The sequence below is a fragment of the Haliotis rufescens genome, unplaced genomic scaffold (assembly GCF_023055435.1).
Source record: "Haliotis rufescens isolate VD_foot unplaced genomic scaffold, xgHalRufe1.0.p SCAF_128, whole genome shotgun sequence".
NCBI classification, from domain to species: domain Eukaryota; kingdom Metazoa; phylum Mollusca; class Gastropoda; order Lepetellida; family Haliotidae; genus Haliotis; species Haliotis rufescens.
The window spans coordinates 607307-635182 of NW_025963811.1; the positions used below are offsets into that span (position 1 = coordinate 607307).

General features: G+C 42.5%; 1 long non-coding RNA gene across 5 annotated transcripts; it reads left to right on the forward strand.

Annotated features, from left to right (window-relative positions):
• The first annotated feature begins 913 nt into the window (after positions 1-913).
• On the forward strand, positions 914-26803 carry LOC125378576. 5 transcript variants are annotated; one of them, XR_007220307.1, is made up of 3 exons: positions 914-942; positions 26133-26251; positions 26692-26803. It is a non-coding gene; the product is annotated as an uncharacterized LOC125378576 (long non-coding RNA). The 5 variants fall into 5 exon arrangements; XR_007220306.1 differs by lacking the exon at positions 914-942 and adding an exon at positions 14800-14901; XR_007220303.1 differs by lacking the exon at positions 914-942 and adding an exon at positions 14863-14978.
• Positions 26804-27876: the final 1073 nt, after the last annotated feature.

A 27876-nucleotide genomic window follows, 5' to 3' on the forward strand; every position in this document is an offset into this window, starting at 1 on the left:
GATTTCTTTTTAATCGCATCTGATGGTTTCTTCCCGATTAATCTCGTTACTTCATTATTCAACGCTGATACAACAACTGATAATCGTGTCACCCATTCAGCTGATCTCAATCGCTCCGATTTCATTTCGCCAAACAAACGTTCCGCTAATGTCCTGTTAAATCTTTCGACGATAGCTTGACTACAGTGGGCCTCTTTTTCACCGTGCCTGATTTCGACATCGTGCTTTTTTAACAGTTCAGTTACTGATCCCATAAACTCGCGACCAGGATCTACTTGAAATAACTTAGGCCATTTTAGTGGTCCGCGTTTATATATACGACTCAGTGCATCAGCTACTTCTGTTGAATCTTTCGAGGTTAATGGCTCAGCCTCTTTGTATCGACTAGCCACATCCACTATGGTTAAAGCGTATTTATACGTTTTGCGTCTTACCTTATCGTGGGGAAGAAACAAGAGGTCAGCCTGACGAACTTCATTCGTTGAAAAAATATCAAACTTCTTCCTTGGTATATAACGCGGTGCTGGTAAATATATTTGCCACATCGCTTGTTTCTTTAACCAATCCTTGGCCACATCTTTAGATACCTTAGCTGCGGTGGCTAATTTTTTTATTGCTCCTATACCTTTCCAATATCCTTTATTCATTAATAATTAATATTGATGTTTCTTTTAATATGACTTATGACTAACGTTGAATCGCATCATCATTTTGGCAAAAAAAAAATCCATCTGTAGTGGCAGTATAGGTATATAAATCTGGCTCCAGTGGAAGTGGTCCAGAACCCCCATTACCTATACTACTAAAGGATAACGTGATGATTACCGATGGTGGAGTTCTCCTTGGCTGGCTAACAGTCAATGCTCTGTGCTGGCTTGAAGTACAAACTGCAACTGGACTGTACGCATCAGTCGGAAAGCGCACGTTAAATCTCCAAACTAAGTAAGTAACCTAATTAACCTTTACTAATTCATGTTAAACCAATACTGGATGTTTTCTGGAAGTGGATATTTGCGAATGTCATAGGGCTGACACGACACGTGTTAATAACTGTCCTAGCACTTCTAAAGTTACTAAACATTCTTTATATCTAAAGACTAGTATTATATCTAATTTTATACCACTTTATTGTCTCAGATTTCCGTAGTTAATAAAACAAGGTGCTTAAAGTGGAGCCTTTTTCCCTCTACATACTCAACATAGTCTCTATCAGAAGTGTTTTGCCTGTGTTGGGTCCGACTTGGCCCGGGCTGTCAAAATCATCTTTAAACACACAAATCTATCATCAAATATGTTTACATCTATAGATTAGTATTATATCTACCTGTATACCACTTTATAATGTCACAGTACATCGTATCTAAAGAAAACAAGGTGCTCAAAGTGAAGCCCCTTTCCCTCTACATTCTCAACATAGTCTCTATTAAAAGTGTTTGGCTTGTGTTGGGTCCGACATGGCCCGGGATGTCACAATCAACTTTAAAGAGACAGATGCATCATCAAATGTGTTTACATTGATAGACTAGTATTATAATACCTAATAATAATTATATCTACCTATGTACCACTTTATAATGTCACAGTACACCGTATTTAAAGAAAACTGGTCCGTTAAAGACCCAGCTCCCTTAGTTCTCCTGCCCCATCGGCATCTATTCCAAATCTCGATATTCCCAAATTCTATTTAAGCAATCCCTAAAGCCCCCTCTTGGGTTGCACACACCACTTTCGCCCCTTTCTGAAACACATTATATAGCCTGTCCGTGCCCGTGTGCGAAATACGCATCAGTCGGAAAGCGCATCTCCAAAGTAAGTAAGTAAATAAGTTAAAGTCAAACACTTTTACTGTATTTTCTTAAGAAATCTCTGTTAGAAGTGTTGGGTCCGACTTGGCCCGGGCTGTCAAAATCAACTTAAACCTCACAGATGTATATTCAAATGTATTCACATCTATAAACGAGTATAACATCTACCTATGTACCACTTTATAGCGTCTCAGTACATCGTATTTAAAGAAAACTGAACCGTTAAAGTCAAACACTTTTACCGTATTTTCTTAAGAGAATCTCTGTTAGAAGTGTTTGGTCCGACTTGGCCCGGGCTGTCAAAATCAACTTAAACCTCACAGATGTATATTCAAATGTATTCACATCTATAAACGAGTATAATTTCTACCTATATACCACTTTAAAGTGTCTTAGTTCGCTGTATTTAAAGAAAACAAGGTGCTCAAAGTGAAGCCCTTTCCCATCTACATTCTCAACATAGTCTCTATCTGAAGTGTTAGGCTTGTGATGGGTCCGACTTGGCCCGGGCTGTCAAAATCAACGGGTGATTTAAGGAGATCTATGACAGATAGCGGATTGTTTTAGCAATTTAGCAATTCTTTCTTTTAGCAGAGCCCGGGCTGGGGCATGGTTGTGACATTCTAGTAACACGTGAGCAATTGATTCAGGTTGATTGCAAGATGGACATACCTTGTCATAGTGCTTTTGGGGACCGAGTCCGAGGCGTGAGATGGCAATTTCAACTTTCCTTTCATTTGAGTACGAGTATGGCTTTTGGTGGATCTTGGGTTGAATTTTGTATACAGTCGATTTTACTTGCATCCCCGTGGGCTTGCAATCTTTGGGCTATGGAGGCTTTGATTTTCATTTTTATCTCTAGTTTACTAAAGGGAATAGGCTGTATCTCCACTTTCTCTGGAGCTAGCTTCGCCAGTGTGTCTGCTTTTTTTCATTTCCATGAATTTCTATGTGAGAGGGCTCTACCTGTTGCCCAAAATCAAAATCAACTTAAACTCACTGATGTATCATCAAATGTGTTTATAACTATACCTTGTTTTCTTTAAATACGATGTACTGTGATGGGAACATAAACATTATAATGATAATGATGATGATAGTTGTTTATGATGAGGATGATCACCATATTTTAACGTCTATGGTGTGATTAACAAGGAGGCCTTTCATGATTGAATTTAATCGTGCACTATTGCACATATTTATTTATCTGAAGATCTTCTTGTGGAGCATGTCAAGACTGAAAACAAGTCATTCAATGGATTCCCTAAACGACCCACTGGTGCAGTACTGAATATCAATGTTAATGTTTATTTTGTTGATGGTGCTGGACGGTACAGAAATGAGTGTCAATCAAGCGAAGTGCCATCTCAAATCAACCCAGAACCAGTCACTTGCCACTCGAAAACGTCAATGTGTGATTTTGTGTCAAAGTTGATGTCCAGCTTGACACAAACACAGTATCTTTGGCATGGTTCGATCCTCTTGTTACCGTAATGTGTGGTTTTGACTCCGAGACCATCAATGGTACGACCCAGAATATGCAGAGGGCGTCGGGTGAAATGATAATTACATATAAACTTCTTTGGAATACGCCCACGTACAGAGTCAGACGTATCCAAGCGAACAAACCTGATATGGTCCTTTTTGATAAATCCGATGAAACCATTGTATGACCGATTTATCTGTTTCTTTTGAAACTAATGAGATTCAGGAGAAACAAGGCAAAGACAGTATGAGGACCGTACTAACGAAATGTCAAGCTAGCTTCCCAAGTTGTTATACTCGCCATTCATGACAAGAAAAATCCCGTTTCCTGATGCTTAAAATAGTGTTTATATTAATTAAAATGCACACATTTCCAAATATTCGAAATATTCCAGTGTCCATTCCGTCCACTATCCTTGAAGGATAATGATGACGTAGACGACAAAAACGACAACGACAACAACGATGTGCTGGATTGACTTTCAGAAAGCATATGATTCTGTCTGTTTGGGAATGTTTAGGCATGTTGTAGAAATTTACGTCAGTGTCCACATCGTCCACTATCCTGGAAGGTGTATCTTGCCACATATGTTAGCGGGTAGAGACACAAAACTAAATAAAGACTTGACACATGTGTATGCATACAATTTGGAATAATATGGACAGTTTACAATCCTCATTAAGCCACATTCCACATTAAGCCATGATAGATCATGTTTTAACTGCTGTTTTATGTATGAGAACACAAGAAAGTACGTATTTGTCATTCAAATCTCGGGTTCAGCAAACATTTTCGTATCTATTTTTAGTAAAAACCGTTAGGAGTTTTGCGATCAGGGTGTTAGTTGGCAATATTAGGTGCTTAAAATGCACTTTAATGAATCCTTGGAGTCTGTAACCTTGAGAAACGTTGTAATGTTATTAATACAAAAATCAGTAAAAGGTAAAGCATATATTTTGTGACCGGAACTAGCATGTTCGAGGTAAAGCTTAGGTTTTGTGTACCATCAAAAGCATGACAGTGATGATATTTCTTCAAAACATGACAAAATCCCTATCATCCACAACATGAGAGATATTTACCACGAATGTGTGTACCGACCTCTTGAACCTATTCTCCGATCACGACCGCCTCACATAAAAATACATATAGATTTGGACCTGTGAAGATAAGGGTTAGAACAGATCTTCAGCAACCAATGCTTGTATTAAAAGGTGACTGTGGTTGTCATTAGAGGCGACTAACGGGATCGGGTTGGTTGTCAGGCTCGCTGACTTGGTTGATTGGATGCATGTCATCTTATCCCAATTGTGTGGATTGATGCTCGTGATGTCAATCACTGGATTGTCAGGTCCAGACTTGATTATGTGCATGACCTCCGTCATATAGCTGGCATATTGCTGAGTGTGGCGTTAAATAAAAAAACAAACAAACAAAACATATAAATTTAACCGTTTATTTCAAATTCGAGATAAAACTACATAGCGCCATCTCGAACTGCCAATCAGACTTTACAATAGAACTGTGTACCATGATATCGAAGTTTGATTTTGCCACTGTGACAGCTTTAACAGGTTGAGGAAGCCGTAATGAAGTCAAAGAAAGTGATCATTTGCAACATTGTCAAACTTAGTTTCATCAAAAGAAACCACGAACCTTTTTCGCAAAACTAAAACTCAACCCAATCGATATCCTTCACTTGTTTTTCTGTCTCAATGTTTATTGATTAGTACCTGCGAAATGCATTTCAATTTATCATCGAGATTACATTTCAACTAGCCACACCTTACACCTGTTGTATTCTGAATTATTCATCTATGCAATCGTATTACTATGGATCTATAATACATAGTCTGTTACATAGTCGCGTATTGACTTTCTACATAGGTGAACAGGGACATTTATTTTACATGCAAACAACATTTTATTCAAGAAAATATAATTACATGATAGGGGTTTGTGAACACACAAATAATTTTTTATTCAAACACCTCTTCCTTTAAAAACAATAGTTGATTTTATGCTTCCAAACAAACCACACGCAAGCTATTGTTGAATTTTAAAATATAGCCAAGGTAAATGTATCCACAATCAAATTTAATCACAAATATCGTTCTGTTCTATATAAATGTAACAAATGAACTAACCATTTCAGTGGATCTCAACATGGACAAAACTGTTGGAGATGTTGAATGAGTGTATGTTTATTTAATGAAGTAAAAACGTAGATTCTTTCTTTTGGTAAATACATGTAGCTGTACATCTTATAGATGTTTCAAGAGAAAATGATATAATATCTACCTATATACCACTTTATAGTGTCTCAGATCGCGGTTTGTAAAGAAAACTTGGTGCTCAAAGTGAAGCCCTTTCCCCACTAATTAGATGTTACCAAAGATAGTCCATTTTATGATCTTAGGCACATGTCGGCGCACTTACATGTAAGCCGTCTAGACGACTGTCTGTTTTATAATTAAATGGCAGCTGCCATCGGTGAGGGATGTCGGTGAGGGAGACCTCGGTTGAGTCGGTTATGAAAGCCTTCCAGGTTGTTGTTCGTCCTGGGACCTGTTGTACCGTGATGGTTCCACAGTGGTAGGGGGAGTCGTGCTTCGTGGTCGACCCAGGTAGTGACATCATTCCTGTCTCGTCGTTGTTCAAGTTTGAGAGTTCGTCATTGTAGAGGGTGTGCATCGGGATTGACTCTTCTCTCGCTCTCTTCCTCAGGGTGCTCATAAACCGGACCTTCTGGCTATCCGCAGGGGAATGGTTATGCTCTGTAGCATTCCCCATCACGGTTCCTACTGTCATGAGTCTTCCTCTACATGTGGACTTGACACACTTCCAGTGTACGCAAGTCAGTCTCTCGACGTTCTTAGTGTGAAGATAACCGTCAAATATGACTTGGGGCTTTCCTTTCTGTGACATAACAAACTCAACATTGCGAAGACCAGCCATGTTGATGTCATGTTAGCTACTTACTTTAATGTGTTTCCGAAAAGGGGAAAAAGTTGTTTGGCAATCCAGTAGGGGTGTTTTAGTGGTTGCTTATATAGAATTTTGGAAAATTTGGAAAAAATGCCAAGAGGGTTTGGGGGACGAACTAAGGGACCTGAGTATGGAAGTTTGTTAGTTTGATTATGTGGTCTGGTTTTGGTAGTTTATGGGGGTTTTAAATGCGATTTATTAGTCCTGTTTTGATTAAGTATACGCCTAAGGCTTTGAATTTTTCTAGTTTTTTTGTGGGTTTAGGATTGCTTCTAGAGTAAGAGCCTTATTTAGATTTAGGGTGGTTTGTAGTGTAGTTCGGTGTGTTAGGTAGTGGGTGCAGTGTATGAGTGCGTGTTCTGGGGTTTCTTGTTGTTTGCAATGTGGGCAGGTTCCTGTTGCGCGTTTTCTTATTATTTTGAGGTGGTTATTTAGGTTGGTATGTCCTGTTTGGAGTTTAGTAATTTTGACGGATGTAGAATTTTTGGTTTGGTTAGGTTTTTTTTTAGAACCTTTTTGATTTGGCTATTTGAGTTTTGATATAGGTTATGCCATTTTTTGGTGATTTTTTGGTTGTTAACACTTTTAATTTCTGATTTGGAGATGGGTAGGTTTAAGCTTATTTCTGGGATTTTAAGGGATAGTTTAGTTGCTTTATCGGCGTTTTCATTGCCGTATATTCCTACTTTGGCGGGGATCCAAATGAATACTATTTGTTTGCCTGCCTTAGTTAAATCGTTTGAGCTTTTTAGTATCTGATTTATTAGTTCAGGGCGGTTTTTGGTGTTTTTATTTTGGAGGGCTTGTAGTCCACTGAGCGAGTCGGTAAGAATTAGGATTTTTTGTTGTTTTTTAGATTGTTGATTATGAAGGGCTGAGGCCATGCCCATTAGTTCTGCCGTGAATATTGATTGGTTGTTTGGGAGTCGGAAGGATTGTGTGGCTTTAGTCGGTTGTGTGGTATGGACTCCGAAACCTGTGTCTTTGGAGGTCGGATCTGAGGATCCGTCTGTGTAAATGTGACACCAATTTGGCCAATTTCATGTATGTATGCTAGTGTGGTAGTTTTAGCTATGTTTGGGTCGGTTTGTTTATTTATTTGGCTAGCTAGTGTTGTGTCTATTTTGGGTATTTTAAGTTTAGGGGTGAAGATATTTGATTGTTTGCAGTTTTGTTTAAGATTTTTAATTTGGTGTTCATTTAGGTAGTTTGTTATTCTTTGGGATATTGGGGTAAGTAAGGGTGTTTACGAGCTAGAGCTTGGTTTTTGGGGCTGATGTTTTGGTTTATTAAGTTTTGGATGAGAGGGTTTGATTGGGACGCGGCCCAGATATTTAAGCTAAGCTGTACCCTGCGTAGACTTAGTGGCATTTCTCCTGTTAAGGCCTGAAGTGAGGTGTAGGAGGTGCCATGTTGGGTGCGTGTAATTAGTTTGAGAGCCTGATATTGTATTGAGTCAAGTTTTTTAGATAGAGAGTTGTTTAGGCTGTTGTATATGGCGCAGCCGTAGTCTAGCTTTGATCTTATTAGTGATATGTAGAGAGAGAGGAGGGTATCTTTGGAGGCTCCCCAGTTAGAGTCAGTTAGGCATCTTGGGGTGTTTAGGTCTTTACTGCATTTAGTTGTTAGGTTTTGGATGTGAGCATCCCAGGTGAGAAGTTCATCGAAAATAAGTCCTAAGAATTTGGTTTGTTTTTGAAATTTGATTGTTTGATTGTTTAGCTGGAGGATTGGGGAGGCAGGTTTCATGTTTTTATGTTTGAATACTATTCCTGTTGTTTTTTCTGAGTTAAGGGAGAAGCCCCATTTGTCAGCCCATTGTTGTATTTTATTAAGAGATTTTTGGAGTTAATTTTGGGCCATTTTCATGCTTTTAGTGCGGATCCAGATGGCACCATCATCCGCGAATTTTGATGTGTTTACTTTAGGGGATAGGCCCTCGAATAGATCGTTTATCATTATATTGAAGAGGGTGGGGCTGAGGATACTGCCCTGTTGAGTGCCATTTTCTAGGGGACATTGGTCCGATAGAGTTTGGTCTATACCCACGGTTATTTTACGATTGTTTAGGAAGTCCTGAATGTGGTTTATTATCTGACCTTTGGGTCCTATTTTTTTTCATGTTAGTCAGTTTCAAGTATCTATATACTAAACCTAGCCATCTCCACTGCAAATCGTCTCAAATCAGTTTCTCAGTGTAATAATTGTTTCTTCCTATTGTTATTTTGTAATTCTTAAAAATTGTCTTCTCATCATACAGGCATCTTTCATTACACTTACATTAATTCTTTTTAAAAAAAACTTGCCTTGAAGTCCCCTAATCCCCTAAAGCTCTACCCCTTTCATTTCCACTACCTCTACTCCAGACCTTAATCTCTCCTTTAGGTGAGTTCATAATGCCAGACAGGTAAATGCCGCGTGTTGTTTTAACTAATTGTAGGGGACTGGGTTGTAGGGGAAATGGGATGTAGAGGTTTTGGGAGATAACCATCCAGCCGAAAACTTAATCTTGAGACCTATTATTGTTTTGTCGAGTCAAGTGCGGGTCTCTCTCACCTTAGGGAGAATGCGACTGTAAAAGCCCCTCGCTAGACAGACAAGTAGTGAATGTTTGAGATAAGTTTATTATTTATTATATATAGTTTAAACTCAATAGATAATTCATAGACTTTTTATCGTTCAAATTACTAATAAAACATATTTTAACTTGTTCCTTCTAAACATACTTCCAAACAATTCCAAACAATTCCAAACAATTCCAAGTCATTATAAATCGTCTCAAATATTTCCTGTGTTGGAGATATGTTTGGAAATGTTGCCAATCCAGTTTTGAAAGGTTGGAATGAGCGATCTTTCCAAAGCAATCCAACGTTCATTCCAAATTGGAATGGTCGCTCCTTGGTCTTGTGTTAGTTCCCATCTCTCAGCGTATCGTTAACTACGTAAACACACACAATCAAAAGGATTTAAAACTAAAACAATCACCAAATAATTCCTTCATACCCAAACTCAAAACCCCAAATATAGACATAACTCTCTCCACTAAACTAAAAAACGAAATTGACCCAAATACCGCCAAATCCACGACACCAGCATACATATACGAAAAAAGACGAGATCGGTGTCACATCTACACAGACGGGTCCTCTGACCAGGACACAAAACGTACAGGTTTCGGCACCCACACGCACAAACATACACGAGAAACCAAATTCTACAGGTTCCCCAATAACCAATCAATCTCCACGGCAGAACTAATGGGTATGCAACGGCCCTACACAGGGCTGTTGTAATCAAACAGCAAATTAAAACACTTGCTACAAAAGCCACTAAAAAAAACAATAATCTATCACAGAACCAAGAGAATTGATAGGGCAATAACCAGACTTCAAACAGGCCACACTAATAAAACGCATGCCTACACCTTATTGGAAAACATCAAACTGGTAAATGCCCACATTGTAACCTAACAGAAACCCCCGAATACGTATTACTACACTGCACACATTACCAACAACATAGAACAACACTCAAAACTACACTAAACCACAATAACCAGTTGACACAACCAACTCTTCTAAACCCATTAAACAACTTACAAACCCATAAGGCACTAGTCATATACCTAATCAATACAGGTCTACTCGGACTCATCTAAAATAATCAAACAATCTGCAAATAAAACGAAAATCCTAAATCTATAAACACTCAAAAACACACTAACTCTTCCGGTCCCCCCCCCCCACCTTTAATCATACGAAATTCACCAAACTTTTGGCAGAATGCGAAAGACACCCGATATATGTAAACTGTCAATGAAGAGTTAACTCATACTGAATACGTTTGCTCAGACAGCCAGACACACGGTATTCTAGACGATGTTATTACATGCTTAAGCGCCTTGATGACTTGGGGGATATAAACTGGGCCTCAGTTGGGCCTCAGAATATCCGAGGATTTTGGAAATAAAATTCTTAACAATGTTTAGACAACGATGTGAAGATATTTAGGCTGGTCAGCTGATGTTCAAAATCGTTACATGACTATTCCATGTTTAAGATGGAAATAATACCAGAAATGTATTTAACAACTATTCGATATACACTCTGAAAAAAAACCCGCACAGGTAGTATGTAGTTCATTGAACCTGACTACACAAAAACTCCGGTATATAAATATTATATATGTTATTGGAAAATGTTGTTGGCCTGATATTCGACAAACGGTACGTCAAAACACAGCCATTGACGATTTGCAATGTCTGATTGTTTTCACACTCCTTCAAAAATGTCATGGAGGAAAACAGTAAAGCAAGATACACGTGCAAGTTATGGCATTCGTAACTCGTGGTAGTGGCTATAAAAAGGCAAGCATAAGCCAATAATGTGTCATTTAATTGTCAACATTTTTTTACAACACTGTTGCACACCAGTTCAACGTCCACCACAGCACCATTTGCCGCCTTTTGTGACCGAGACACACAGTTCAATTCCACTGCAGACCGTCCGAGAACCGGCCAACCAAGACTTACCACCCCTGCACAGGATCGCTACATTCGACATTTCAACCTACGTCATCGCAACGCCACAGCTACTGACACTGCATGACGCATCCCTGGTTTGAGGAGGATATCGGACCACACAGTCAGGAACCATCTTCGCTAGGCTGGAATCCGACCCAGAAGACCAGTTATCGTCCCTGTTTTGCAACAGATCCATCGACAGCGACGCTTGCGTTGGTGCTATTGTACCTTACAGCCTTGGGATTTGAGAAACTGGAGACGAGTGTGGTTTAGCGATGAATTACGCTTTCCTCTTCCGAGATGGAAGACAATGTGTTTATCATCGTCGAAGTTAGCGTTTTGCCCAACATTGTGTACGTGAATTCGACAAATTCGGTGGCGGTAGTGTCATGGTGTTGGGGGCCATATCCTACACCACGAGATCTGACTTGGTTGGGGTTCAGGGAAATGTGACAGCAAATCGCTCTTTGAATCAAATTTTTCAACCTCACCTGCTTCCAATCATTGACCGCCAGAGGGAGCTGTTTCAACAGGACAACGCTCCACCGCACACATCCCGTGTCACGGTAGACTACCTTCATAATGCCAACATTAACGTTTTGCCCCAGTCGTCGAGATCTCGAGATCTCAACCCAGTCGAGCACCTCTTGGATGAAATCGATCGATGTGTACGTCAACGTCAGAACACGCCGCAGACACTCCCACAACTGGCCAACGCGTCACAAGCAGAATGGCGCAGAATTCCGCAGGACAAAATTCGTACACTTATCCAGTCAGTGCCGAAGAGATGCAGAGCCGTGATTACTGCCCGGGGCGGTCACACGAGATACAAAGTTCAGCGCAACCTTGTGGCCTTAAGTGACATGACAATGAACAGTTTTCAATGCCACTGCACAACGACAACACGTGACTATCGAGCACCAAAAGTTCGTATTTGTATCTATGACATTGAATTTAAATATATCGGCTTTATTAGGTTCAATACATTTACTACAAATCTACCTGTGCGTTTCTTTTTTTGAAGAGTGTATGTGTGTTTATATGTTTGTGTCCCAGTGTAGGTTGGGGGCAGTGGGGTAGCCTACTGATTAAAGCGTTTTCTCGTCAAGCCGAAGGCTCAGGTTCGATTCCCCATGTGTACAATGCGCGAAGCCCATTTCTGGTGCCCCTCATCGTGATATTGCTGGAATATTGCTAAATGCGTCGTAAAACAATATTCACTCAATCACACATCTAGGTATGTGTGTGCGTTTCCGTGTCTCTGTGCGTTTCTTTGAATGTGCGTCTGTGTGTATCAATGTATGTATGTGCATGTGCGTATGGGTTGCATGTTTGCCCATGTGATGGTGTTCGTGTCTACATGACTATACCCAATAAATAATAATATGGTTTAATTAAAAAAACATCCTTTTAATATGCATATCAACACAAAGGGGAAATAATATTACAACTGAATGCACAGGTCCAATGGTTAGGAGTAATAGTTCCTCATATTCACAAAACAATTGAGTACGCACCGATAAATCTATTCACCTAAGTCACGCTTATGCGCCAGACAAAGGGACTTTCAGCAATGCACACCGATATATTGGCGGCATAGGCATACAATCAATGAATAATTATAAACGTTAACAAGAGCGTTATGGATTGGTGAACATAATCGCTAGCAATTATAATATATTTTACAAGGAATCGATGACAGCCAAAACGGTTGCTTCAATAACAGGTGGACAATAAGAAGATAGCGACGTGCATGCATGCGTGTGTGTGTGGCTGCTTGTACTTGTCCGGACTGATGCCGATTTATAGTGCTAGCACACGGAGATACTATGCCGCAGTCTAACATGAATACCCAACTCAGACACAGTATACTGACTCCGAGCCGACCAGTCCTTGTTTTAGCCCCTTAATGCCGAGCGCCAGACAGGGTAACAACAAGTACCATCTTTTGACGTCTTTTGGTATGACGCGACCGGAAATCGACTCCCGAACCTTCCGCTCACTGGGCGGACGCTTCGCATATCTCTCCAATCCTTTATTGACAAACAGTCACTGTTACTACTTGGAAAACTGTGCTGGTCCAGTTACAGCTATGTTTTTAAAAAGGTATTCATTACTCGCCTTGGGCAGTTTAGATACGAAATAGCGTTGGATAATCTCAGAAAACGATGTGCTTTGTCACCTGTATATAACATATATAGACTCGTCAAAATATACAATCTCTATGCAGAAATTGAAGATTATTTAATTAAATGTAGCTTCCCAAGTAAAAAGGCATGGTCTGATATTGTTAAGGAAAGGATTATTTTTGCAGACCAGGAAGCTGTATGCTCTAAGCTGCTATCTAGACTTAACTTAAATAGATATGTTTCGCTACGTAATGATAAAGAACATATCTGGCTGCTTGCACTTGAACGTCCTGAACAGTTTCAAACCTGTCTCATCTTGTACGGCTGGGATGCCTAAATATAGAATCTAGGGAATATCGATGTAGAATTGTAGCTCATGATATTATTAAGAATGTCTTTTTGTATTGTACATTGAATATGAATGACAGAAATGAATTATTTGAAATCATTTGTGATGTGATAGATGTCTCTACACTTGCAAGACTATGTAGTGAGGACGATGATATAATCCTGTCTGTACTACTTGGCGGTATGCCTGAGTGTGTTAGCGCTTAGTCCCAAAGTCTATGGGGTGACCTTGTGGTTATTGTGTCAAGATAATGTAGGAAATGGCTGTATCTGTTACAAAACAGTTATAAGAATGCTTGATTGTCATGCATTTTGTATTTATCATTTCTCATAATATTGTTAAATTGTACTACTATTATATGATATGTATCTTCAATATCTGGAGGAAATAATTAAAGAATATCTGTCTATCTATCATCGCCACTAGACCACGGAGGCGGTCTAAAGCCCGGAGTGACACAGTGACCCATAGATTAAACTCTCGAGCGCTCACGGATATGACAAAACAAGATCATAATCAGAGCGAATCTGGGATTCAAACTCACAATCATCGGATCCTAGAACGAATAAGGGACGCAACTCTCCACATGAAAAAGGCTAAATGCATGCATTGAAGAGAAAAGGGGGAAGGTATGGATATATTGTTATAGCATATACAACATAGGATGAATGCTCTGTTCGGTGCACACTACCATGAGCAGGCCTGTGTATTGTGTGAGTGAGTGAGTCTATGTTGTTTTACCCACTGGTGTGCATCAAACACTCCACAGTTTTAGATTCAGAAGGATTTTCTCTCTGTTTGATTATATGTCATGTAAGTCAAAATCAAATTACTAAACGACGTCTGGAAATTAGATTCATCGTAAATGTAGCTATTTTCGCCTTTTTAAGAAGTAAATAATTAAATCTACACTGATTCCTTGCGTTATTTCTTGTAGGTTTTGAAATGTAACTATCGGAAGGTTACTCAATTACAAAACTAGCACACTGGTGATCACAAGTATCTGCACTTTATCTGACGCTGAGTGAGTTGATGTCTCCACTTGAGACACCGAAACTTTTTAATCTTTGAAAAAACCCGACTAAGGGTAGTATGCAGGACAACCTACTCGCATGTCGGAATTATTGATTATCTATCTCGTGAAATAATGTTAAAAACGAATTCCCTAGGGGCAACAATTTCCATAATAATTCCTAATAGCTCGCAGGTTATTCTCTAAATCTTAGTTGAGGACTGCTGATTATCTTCGCCCACCACGACACTAATGTCATTTTATATCACTAGCTTGTTTATTTTGTCTAGAGTCGCTGACATTGCTTGACGTCTGTATAACGACAAACGGACATTATATTCAAACGATAACAGCGGTTTTGATTCTTTCCTCACTCGGGCCACTTTACGACTGTTGAATAACAAGGAAATGTAAAGTGAACTTTTGCAGGCTGCGAAGTCCTTTGAAAATACATGTCATCTCACATTTAAAACCCAGACGTTAACAACCGATCGATAGCCCGAAGTCCACCTACCAGCCAGTCGAGCGAAAAGCGGATGTGTTTAGCCCTGACATGAATGTATTGCACAATACCTATTTACTTCATGGCGAGGCTTTCACGCTGGTACGGGTGGGTATTGCGTGTGTGTGGCTCGTGTGAGGTGTTTGCAAACTGTGTGAAGGAAGCAGAGCACGGGAGACGTGGTGGTAAGTGTTCTTCGCTGTAAATGTATCCACATATCCTGCAGTCGATGTCAAGAACCGTAACCCGAGAGAATAATGCTGTTGTGTACGAGGACGAAATGAAATGAATTACACAACGAAGTGACTGAATTCTAGATTTACTCCAGAGCCAACTGAATTCTTACAAAACCCGTATAGGTTTATGAAACGGAGAATGCACATAAATGGAAAGTGATTTTACATTATATTTAAAACACCACATATTTTCCTTCTCCCCGGGGAAAGTCCAGGGAAAGTTTATGATATATGGCGGACTCAAACACTCTGTGTAATTTTTTTAAGGCCCCATTACACAGGGCTGCGACCTTTGTGCCACCTTCGCGCGATCAAAAACTGGCCAGGACGCTCAATGGTCGCCTAAACCCAGGAAATCATGTTTCTATGTAACTGATCCAGCAGTCGTTCAGCAGTAACTGCTCGAGTTGTTCAACGTCTGCAACAACAATGAAACACTGCAGGTACAAGCCCTCCATTTATAGGCAGGCTGAGGAGGCACTACAGGTAGCTCAAAGGAGGCAGAAAAGAGGCAGAAGCATTGCCTTGGTGTCTCAAGTGTTGCTGTGGTCGCCGAATGGAGGCACGGCGGTCGCCACACTCATCGTTCAATGCACGCTGTTGGTCGCCCAAAGAAGGCACAAGGGAGGCAGAAGCATCGCCCAGATTTACGGGACAATATTTCAGCAGAACGCATCTATTACCTGACGACCATTCTGCAACAACGGCAATGATTGTGCCTCACTTCTGCCTCCTTTGAGCCACCTTTCAGCAACCAACCTCCTCGGCGACCTTTGTGCGACTGTTTTGAACATGTTCAAAACTTCACAGCGACCATGGCGTCCATGGCGATGTCTCAACCTCCTGTGTACGACCTTGGAACGACCTAGGCAACAATTCTGCCTCCTTTGAGCTTCCAACGACGACCTGGCAAATTCTATGGTCGCACACGGGAGGCACAAAGGTCGCCATCCTGTGTAAAGGCCCCATAAAGGCCCCATTACACAGGGCTGCGACCTTTGGGAGGCCCCATAAGGAAACACAAATTAACCACAACAGTCATAGTCAGCCAGATAGGCAGGTCTCCTGATCATACGTTGTGGTCTTGGAGTCTTGGTCCCAGGATGTTCTGCTTGTGGTCTACTTGTATTGCAAGTCGCGAATGTTGACGAGTCAGTGCCGTCTGAAACAAACTTCCTGTTTTGATGGAATCAGACGTCTGGCATTCCAAGTGGTACCATCAGTCAACCGGTAGGAAGCGTTGTTCAATTGCTTCTCAACTTGCTTTGGTATAGACAAAGCTGACTGAAGCTTGTGTCCATGAATGGGACGCTTGGTGCGAACCCAATCTCCAGCCTTGAATGTTGGTACCTTGGATGAACGTGTGCTGTCTGTGTACAACTGTGACTTGACCAGTCGGCGAGTGATGTCAGAGGCATTCGGAATTTCGACTAACTTGTGTGGCACTGGTCTGAGTCTGTCCAGAGGGAGTTTGATGTTGCGACCAACCATCAGCTCTGCTGGTGTTTGCTTTGTAAGAGCATGACGCGTATTTCTGTAGGTCAGCAAAGTAGTTTGGATTGCCTCTGACTGACTTCCCTTCTGTCATGTTTGATTTCAGGCCTTCTTTGATGACTCTGTTGAAGCGTTCAATACCACCACTGCTCTGCGGATTGTATCGAGAGGTCTTCCGGTGTTGTATTCTCAGACCTGTGAGGAACTGTTCGAATTCATACTTGCAGAACTGTGGCCCATTGTTTTCATCTGTTTTGTTCTGCATAGTTTTAGCTTCTGAGATAGCTTCCTCAATCTGACATGCAAGTGTTGCAGCTTTTTCTATTGTCAATGTATCAGGTCCCATCAGTATTCTTTCACGAATTTGTTGGTGGCAAGTTTTCTCAATTAGCTGGTCACGAACAAGTTCATTTGTCAGAGCCCCAAAGTTGCATGTGGAGGCGAGTTCGCGTAATGCCCTTAAGAAGTCGCGAGTTGTCTCCCCTGGCAACTGGTCGCGATGACGAAAATGCCATCTTTCGAGAATAACGCTTGTTTTAGGACTGAACTGTTTCTTCAATGCATCTCTCGCACCGGTGTAACTATCAGCTTCTTCCAAAGAACGAAATATTCGCTGCCCTTCACGATCACTTCCCAGACAGTGAATCAAAATAGCACGCCGGCGATCTTCACTGACCGTCTTGTCGTCAGCGAGACCGCTAGCCACTATGAATTGCTCAATCTATCTATTCCACGGAATTGGCGGCTCACCTGGCGTTGCAAGAAAGGGGGACGGTGAACAAAGTCCGTAATCCGCCATCCTCGTCGCGAAAATATGTTGTGTACGAGGACGAAATGAAAGGAATCACACAACGAAGTGACTGAATTCTAGATTTACTCCAGAGCCAACTGAATTCTTACAAAACTCGTATAGGTTTATGAAAAGCAGAATGCACATCAATGGAAAGTGATTTTACATCATATTTAGAACACCACAAATGCTATGGCTAAAAGTATTCCGTTGTCTGGGTGTGCACTGGTATGTAGACATTGTGTGGAGGTGAGCAGTCGGGCCGGGTGGTATCGCTGAGTGTAACAGGGACTTGAATGATTAGGGACTACCACACAGGCAGGTCACGCTGGCATGACGAGACGCCCGCGGTGCAGTGCCGTAGCCAGCCATACCGTAGGACGTGTTGAGGTAAGTGTTGTGTCAGGATACTGTAGGACGTGTTCAGGTAAGTGTTGTGTCAGGATACTGCAGGACGTGTTGAGGTAAGTGTTGTGTCAGGATACTGTAGGACGTGTTGAGGTAAGTGTTGTGTCAGGATACTGTAGGACGTGTTGAGGTAAGTGTTGTGTCAGGATACTGTAGGACGTGTTGAGGTGAATGTTGTGTCCGGATACTGTAGGACGTGTTGAGGTAAGTGTTGTGTCCGGATACTGTAGGACGTGTTGAGGTAAGTGTTGTGTCAGGATACTGTAGGACTTGTTGAGGTAAGTGTTGTGTCAGGATACCGCAGCACGTGTTGAGGTAAGTGTTGTGTCAGGATACTGTAGGACGTGTTGAGGTACGTGTTGTGTCAGGATACTGTAGGACGTGTTGAGGTAAGTGTTGTGTCAGGATACTGTAGGACGTGTTGAGGTGAATGTTGTGTCAGGATACTGTAGGACGTGTTGAGGTGAGTGTTGTGTCAGGATACTGTAGGACGTGTTGAGGTAAGTGTTGTGTCAGGATACTGTAGGACGTGTTGAGGTAAGTATTGTGTCAGGATACTGTAGGACGTGTTGAGGTGAGTGTTGTGTCAGGATACTGTAACACGTGTTGAGGTAAGTGTTGTGTCAGGATACTGTAGGACGTGTTGAGGTAAGTGTTGTGTCAGGATACTGTAGGACCTGTTGAGGTAAGTGTTGTGTCAGGATACTGCAGGACGTGTTGTGGTAAGTGTTGTGTCAGGATACCGTAGGACGTGTTGAGGTTAGTGTCGTGTCAGGATACTGCAGCACGTGTTGAGGTAAGTGTTGTGTCAGGATACTGCAGGACGTGTTGTGGTGAGTGTTGTGTCAGGATACTGCAGCACGTGTTGAGGTTAGTGTTGTGTCAGGATACTGCAGCACGTGTTGAGGTAAGTGTTGTGTCAGGATACTGTAGTACGTATGGAGGTAAGTGTTGTGTCAGGATACTGCAGGACGTGTTGTGGTAAGTGTTGTGTCAGGATACTGTAGGACGTGTTGAGGTAAGTGTTGTGTGAGGATACTGCAGGACGTGTTGTGGTAAGTGTTGTGTCAGGATACTGTAGGACGTGTTTAGGTAAGTGTTGTGTGAGGATACTGTAGGACGTGTTGAGGTAAGTGTTGTGTCAGAATAATGTAGGACGTGTTGAGATAAGTGTTGTGTCAGGATATTGTACGGCGTGTTGAGGTAAGTGTTGTGTCAGGATAGTGTAGGAAGTGTTGAGGTAAGTGTTGTGTCAGGATATTGTACGGCGTGTTGAGGTAAGTGTTGTGTCAGGATACTGTAGGACGTGTTGAGGTAAGTGTTGTGTCAGGATATTGTACCGCGTGTTGAGGTAAGTGTTGTGTCAGGATAGTGTAGGAAGTGTTGAGGTAAATCTTGTGTCAGGATACTGTAGGACGTGTTGGGGTGAGTGTTGTGTCATGATACTGTATCACGTGTTGAGGTAAGTGTTGTGTCAGGATACTGTAACACGTGTTGATGTAAATCTTGTGTCAGGATACTGGGGGACGTGTTGAGGTGAGTGTTGTGTCAGGATACTGTAGGACATGTTGAGGCGAGTGTTGTGTCAGGATACTGTAACACGTGTTGAGGTAAGTGTTGTGTCAGGATACTGTAACACGTGTGGAGGTAAGTGTTGTGTCAGGATACTGCAGGACGTGTTGTGGTAAGTGTTGTGTCAGGATACTGTAGCACGTGTTGAGGTGAGTGTTGTGTCATGATACTGTAGGACGTGTTTAGGTAAGTGTTGTGTGAGGATACTGTAGGACGTGTTGAGGTAAGTGTTGTGTCAGAATACTGTAGGACGTGTTGAGATAAGTGTTGTGTCAGGATATTGTACGGCGTGTTGAGGTAAGTGTTGTGTCAGGATAGTGTAGGAAGTGTTGAGGTAAGTGTTGTGTCAGGATATTGTACGGCGTGTTGAGGTAAGTGTTGTGTCAGGATACTGTAGGACGTGTTGAGGTAAGTGTTGTGTCAGGATATTGTACGGCGTGTTGAGGTAAGTGTTGTGTCAGGATACTGTAGGACGTGTTGAGGTAAGTGTTGTGTCAGGATACTGTAGGACGTGTTGAGGTAAGTATTGTGTCAGGATACTGTAGGACGTGTTGAGGTGAGTGTTGTGTCAGGATACTGTAACACGTGTTGAGGTAAGTGTTGTGTCAGGATACTGTAGGACGTGTTGAGGTAAGTGTTGTGTCAGGATACTGTAGGACCTGTTGAGGTAAGTGTTGTGTCAGGATACTGCAGGACGTGTTGTGGTAAGTGTTGTGTCAGGATACCGTAGGACGTGTTGAGGTTAGTGTCGTGTCAGGATACTGCAGCACGTGTTGAGGTAAGTGTTGTGTCAGGATACTGCAGGACGTGTTGTGGTGAGTGTTGTGTCAGGATACTGCAGCACGTGTTGAGGTTAGTGTTGTGTCAGGATACTGCAGCACGTGTTGAGGTAAGTGTTGTGTCAGGATACTGTAGTACGTATGGAGGTAAGTGTTGTGTCAGGATACTGCAGGACGTGTTGTGGTAAGTGTTGTGTCAGGATACTGTAGGACGTGTTGAGGTAAGTGTTGTGTGAGGATACTGCAGGACGTGTTGTGGTAAGTGTTGTGTCAGGATACTGTAGGACGTGTTTAGGTAAGTGTTGTGTGAGGATACTGTAGGACGTGTTGAGGTAAGTGTTGTGTCAGAATAATGTAGGACGTGTTGAGATAAGTGTTGTGTCAGGATATTGTACGGCGTGTTGAGGTAAGTGTTGTGTCAGGATAGTGTAGGAAGTGTTGAGGTAAGTGTTGTGTCAGGATATTGTACGGCGTGTTGAGGTAAGTGTTGTGTCAGGATACTGTAGGACGTGTTGAGGTAAGTGTTGTGTCAGGATATTGTACCGCGTGTTGAGGTAAGTGTTGTGTCAGGATAGTGTAGGAAGTGTTGAGGTAAATCTTGTGTCAGGATACTGTAGGACGTGTTGGGATGAGTGTTGTGTCATGATACTGTATCACGTGTTGAGGTAAGTGTTGTGTCAGGATACTGTAACACGTGTTGATGTAAATCTTGTGTCAGGATACTGGGGGACGTGTTGAGGTGAGTGTTGTGTCAGGATACTGTAGGACATGTTGAGGCGAGTGTTGTGTCAGGATACTGTAACACGTGTTGAGGTAAGTGTTGTGTCAGGATACTGTAACACGTGTGGAGGTAAGTGTTGTGTCAGGATACTGCAGGACGTGTTGTGGTAAGTGTTGTGTCAGGATACTGTAGCACGTGTTGAGGTGAGTGTTGTGTCATGATACTGTAGGACGTGTTTAGGTAAGTGTTGTGTGAGGATACTGTAGGACGTGTTGAGGTAAGTGTTGTGTCAGAATACTGTAGGACGTGTTGAGATAAGTGTTGTGTCAGGATATTGTACGGCGTGTTGAGGTAAGTGTTGTGTCAGGATAGTGTAGGAAGTGTTGAGGTAAGTGTTGTGTCAGGATATTGTACGGCGTGTTGAGGTAAGTGTTGTGTCAGGATACTGTAGGACGTGTTGAGGTAAGTGTTGTGTCAGGATATTGTACGGCGTGTTGAGGTAAGTGTTGTGTCAGGATAGTGTAGGAAGTGTTGAGGTAAATCTTGTGTCAGGATACTGTAGGACGTGTTGGGGTGAGTTTTGTGTCAGGATACTTTAGCACGTGTTGAGGTAAGTGTTGTGTCATGATACTGTATCACGTGTTGAGGTAAATCTTGTGTCAGGATACTGGGGGACGTGTTGAGGTGAGTGTTGTGTCAGGATACTGTAGGACGTATTGTGGTAAGTGTTGTGTGAGGATACTGTAACACGTGTTGAGGTAAGTGTTGTGTCAGAATACTGAAGGGCGTGTTGAGGTGAGTGTTGTGTCAGGATACTGTAACACGTGTTGGGGTAAGTGTTGTGTCAGGATACTGTAACACGTGTTGAGGTAAGTGTTGTGTCAGGATACTGAAGCACGGGTTGAGGTGAGTGTTGTGTCAGGATACTGTAACACGTGTGGAGATAACTGTTCTTCTCAGGATACTGTAGCACGTGTTGAGGGAAGTGTTGTGTCGCGATACTGTAGGACGTGTTGAGGTGAGTGTTGTGTCAGGATACTGTAGGACGTGTTGAGGTAAGTGTTGTGTCAGGATACTGTAGCACGTGTTGAGGTGAGTGTTGTGTCAGGATACTGTAGGACGTGTTGAGGTAAGTGTTGTGTCAGGATACTGTAGGACGTGTTGAGGTAAGTGTTGTGTCAGGGTATTGTAGCACGTGTTGAGGTAAGTGTTGTGTCCGGATACTGTAGGACATGTTGAGGTAAGTGTTGTGTCAGGATATTGTAGCACGTGTTGAGGTAAGTGTTGTGTCAGGATATTGTAGCACATGTTGAGTTAAGTGTTGTGTCAGGGTACTGTAGCACGTGTTGAGGTAAGTGTTGTGTCAGGATACTGCAGGACGTGTTGAGGTAAGTGTTGTGTCAGGATACTGTAGCACGTGTTGAGGTAAGAGTTGTGTCTGGATACTGTAGCACGTGTTGAGGTAAATGTTCTGTGACTTGACATGACTTGAGTATACCCAATAAATAATAATAATATGGTTTAATTAAAAAAAACACCTTTCAATATGCATATCAACACAACGGGGAAATAATATTAAAACTGAATGCACAGGTCAAATGGTTAGGAGTAATAGTTCCTCATATTCACAAAACAATTGATTACGCACCGATAAATCTATTCACGCTTCACGAGTCACGCTTATGCGCCACACAAAGGGACTTTCAGCAATGCACACCGACATATTGGCGGCATAGGCATAGCACCCGGAGATACTATGCTGCAGTCTAACATGAATACCCAACTCAGACACAGTATACTGACTCCGAGCCGACCAGTCCTTAGGCCCTTACTGCCGAGCGCCAGACAAAGGGACTTTCAGCAATGCACACCGACATATTGGCGGCATAGGCATACAATCAATGAATAATTATAAACGTTAACAAGAGCGTTATGGATTGGTGAACATAATCGCTAGCAATTAAAATATATTACAAGAAAGCGACGCCAGCCAAAATGGTTGCTTCAATAACAGGTGGACAATTAGAAGATAGCGACGTGCATGCATGTGTGTGTGTGGCTGCTTGTGCCGATTTATAGTGCTAGCACAGGGAGATAACATGCCGTAGTCTAACATAAATACCCAACTCAGACACAGTATACTGACTCTGAGCCGACCAGTCCTTGTTTTAGCCCCTTACTGCCGAGCGCCAGAGAGGGTAACAACAAGTACCACTATGTGTCAGTCTCCACCTACAGACCACCATCAACACACCATGTCAGTGTCTCCACCTACAGACCAGCATCACCACACTATGTAAGTGTCTCCACCTACACACCACCAACACTACTACACGTCAGTGTCTCCACCTACAGACCACCAACACTACTACATGTCAGTGTCTCCACCTACAGACCACCATCACTACTACGTGTCACTGCCTCCACCTACAGACCACCATCACTACTGCATGTCAGTGTCTCCACCTACAGACCACCACCACCACTACATGTCAGTGACTCCACCTACAAACCACCATCACCACACCATGTCAGTGTCTCCACCTACAGACCAACGTCACTACTACATGTCAGTGTCTACACCTACAAAACACCATCACTACTACATGTCAGTGTCTTCACCTACAGACCACCACCACCACCACATGTCAGTGTCTCCACCTACAGATCACCATCACTACTACATGTCAGTGTCTCAACCTACAGACCACCACCACCACTATGTGTCAGTGTCTCCACCTACAGACCAAAATCAGCACACCATGTCAGTGTCTCCACCTACAGACCACCATCACTACTACATGTCAATGTCTTCACCTACAGACCACCATCACTACTACATGTCAGTGTCTCAACCTACAGACCACCATCACTACTACGTGTCAGTGTCTCCACCTACAGACCACCATCACTACTACATGTCAGTGTCTTCACCTACAGACCACCACCACCACTATGTGTCAGTGTCTCCACCTACAGACCAAAATCAGCACACCATGTCAGTGTCTCCACCTACAGACCACCATCACTACTACATGTCAATGTCTCCACCTACAGACCACCATCACTACTACATGTGAGTGTCTCAACCTACAGACCACCATCACTACTACGTGTCAGTGTCTCCACCTACAGACCACCATCACTACTACATGTCAGTGTCTCCACCTACAGACCACCATCACTATGTGCCAGTGTCTCCACCTACAGACCACCATCACCACCACATGCCAGTGTCTCCACCTACAGACCACCACCACCACTACATGTCAGTGTCTCCACCTACAGACCACCACAACCACTACATGTCAGTGTCTCCACCTACAGACCACCACCACTACATGTCAGTGTCTCCACCTACAGACCACCATCACTACTACATGTCAGTGTCTCCACCTACAGACCACCATCACAACACCATGTGAGTGTCTCCACCTACAGACCACCATCACGACTACATGTCAGTGTCTCCACCTACAGACCACCACCACTACATGTCAGTGTCTCCACCTACAGACCACCATCACTACTACATGTCAGTGTCTCAACCTACAGACCACCATCACCACTATGTGTCAGTGTCTCCACCTACAGACCATAATCAGCACACCATGTCAGTGTCTCCACCTACAGACCACCATCACTACTACATGTCAGTGTCTACACCTACAAAACACCATCACTATGTGTCAGTGTCTCCACCTACAGACCACCATCAGCACACCATGTCAGTGTCTCCACCTAAAGACCACCACCATCACTACGACATGTCAGTGTCTCCACCTAAAGACCACCACCATCACTACGACATGTCAGTGTCTCCACCTAAAGACCACCACCATCACTACATGTCATTGTCTCAACCTTCAGACCACCATCACCAATATGTGTCAGTGTCTCCACCTACAGACCACCACCACTATGTGTCAGTGTCTCCACCTACAGACCACCACCACCACTATGTGTCAGTGTCTCCACCTACAGACCACCACCACCACTATGTGTCAGTGTCTCCACCTACAGACCACCACCACCACTATGTGTCAGTGTCTCCACCTACAGACCACCATCACCACCACATGCCAGTGTCTCCACCTACAGACCACCACCACCACTACATGTCAGTGTCTCCACCTACAGACCACCACAACCACTACATGTCAGTGTCTCAACCTACAGACCACCATCACAACACCATGTCAGTGTCTACACCTACAGACCACCATCACTACTACATGTCAGTGTCTCCACCTATAGACCACCACCACTACATGTCAGTGTCTCCACCTACAGACCACCACCACCACCACATGTCAGTGTCTCCACCTACAGACCACCATCACCACCACATGTCAGTGTCTCCACCTACAGACCACCATCACAACACCATGTCAGTGTCTCCACCTACAGACCACCATCACTACTACACGTCATTGTCTCCATCTACAGACCACCATCACTACTACACGTCAGTGTCTCCACCTTCAGACCACCATCACCACCACATGTCAGTGTCTCAACCTACAGACCACCATCACTACTACATGTCAGTGTCTCCATCTACAGACCACCATCACTACACCATGTGAGTGTCTCCACCTACAGACCACCATCACCACCACATGTCAGTGTCTCCATCTACAGACCACCACCACCACCACATGTCAGTGTCTCCACCTACAGACCACCATCACCACCACATGTCAGTGTCTCCACCTACAGACCACCATCACCACCACATGTCAGTGTCTCCACCTACAGACCACCACCACCACCACCACATGTCTGTGTCTCAACCTACAGACCACCATCACCACCACATGTCAGTGTCTCCACCTACAGACCACCATCACCACCACATGTCAGTGTCTCCACCTACAGACCACCACCACCACTATGTGTCAGTGTCTCCACCTACAGACCACCATCACCACCACATGTCAGTGTCACCACCTACAGACCACCATCACTACTACATGTCAGTGTCTCCACCTACAGACCACCATCACCACCACATGTCAGTGTCACCACCTACAGACCACCATCACTACTATGTGTCAGTGTCTCCACCTACAGACCACCACCACCACTATGTGTCAGTGTCTCCATTTCTCAGCGACAATTCATTGACTCGATAGCCAGGTATTAAGACGGTTATACCCATACGTGAATCAATGACGTCTGCAAGGTGAATAGTGCCCTACTCAAATCCTTTTCGAGATCGCAGTTCTTTTTGTCATATGCGACAATGACGCCTCGCATACAAACTAATAATACTACCGTGCAGATTTTAGCAAAACATCAGCCCACTCATTCAAGGCACATTCATTATTTTGCAGCTTGCTGTGTGCATAAACCGTTACGGGGCCAGGGTGTAGCTTTTTAGCTGTAGATATTCCGGTCTGGCCTAGACGGATAACTTCGACAAGTCCTTCAGCTGTCTTCTCTCACGCTGAAGGTATGTGCTCAATCGTTACTTGTATAATTTGTGTTACAATTTGCTTAAAACGTACTCTGTGTTTTAAAGGTATATCATTTTAACCAGTTTCATATACCAGGACAATACACTTATGTAGTATACGTACTGAGAAGAGGCACGCATGCCCAACAGTTACGAACAGGAGTGTGAGATGACTAAAACGGAAAAGAAATTATTCAAATAATGTTCCTCGGTGCGTGTTTCTTAATCGCACAAACATAATATGATTCAGTTATATGTTTTTACCGAGTGACGATAGAGCCATGTGATATGGTGTCAAGTTTGTATCTCCAACCCCCATGACTAGTTTTGTCTGTATTAATGCACCTTATAATGCTAATGTGGATCATTTCCGGGTGGTTGCTATGGCAATTATATGACGTCGAATCGATTTATGTTCATTTTTATCCTTACCACAGGCGGATATTTAGACTCCTGGATACAATGAAGCCAAATGCAACAGTTTCCGGATTTGTGTTTGGAATAGGATGTGTCGCCCTTCTTCTTATGCTCTATAATACGCAGGTAAGTTGCTGTCAAATCTACTTCACGCTCGATACAGCTTCTTAGGAGAAGGAGAGGTGTACACGGAATTATAAAACGGGTAGAATGGATGGATGTTACTTGCTTATAATCCGGGAAATAAATTGCGTTTTTTACCCAAACAGTGGTTAACGAACATGATTAGCAGTATGTTTGAAATAAGAGGGGTGGGGGGTGCGCACCCCGGGACCCCCTTTCTGTGTCTACATGTGTATTGGGTCACTTCGGCTGGTGGTGTGGTGGTAGGGATATTGGTGTTGGTCACTGACAGACTGTAAGGATCCAAATAACATTATGTTTTATAAACCATTAGGAAAGCCAGCACATTTAGCGTATAATTTTATTCACTATTTGTAAAACCTGAGGCCAAAATATCTTTTTTTATATCTTGTTGATAGCTCGGACCGACAGGGCTCAATCACAAAACCAGATTTTGCACCAATAACTCTTTACAACGAAATACTACGGAAATTAGCAATCTCCTTACAACAAAACTATCATTGTCTTTCAAATAAAACATTAATGTGTGAAGAAATATTACACAAGACATATTTTTACACAAACTATTTATTCATATACCGTTTATCAAAACAATGCAAACATTGTTTTTTTATAGATCTGTTATTAGCGATACCGATTAAATATTAGTATGGTCGAGGACGGCAGTATACAAATTAACAGTCTCGTTAAAACAAAGGCATTACAGAGATGGTTAGTCAAGTTATCAAACAAAACTGAATCCATAACAATTGTAGATATAACCTTTATACAGAATACATAAGTATGTTAGAACCAGAAAATATATTTATGCTGTAGGTGTAGCAAAGCTTCGAAACATTTTAGAGAATTTCAGAGGGGAGCAGAAAAAAGAAGGAAGATATTCGATGTACGTGTATAAGAAAGTGTCCTAATTGTGATCGAGTTATAAAGGCTGAATAAAATCCTTTACTTCTTTGTCTATTTTTGACGGTATTAGAATGACATATTTAAATATGTGTCACAAATGCATTTGTTACAAACGATCCTGAACAAATCAAATCTTTTTGCCTGTTTATCATCCT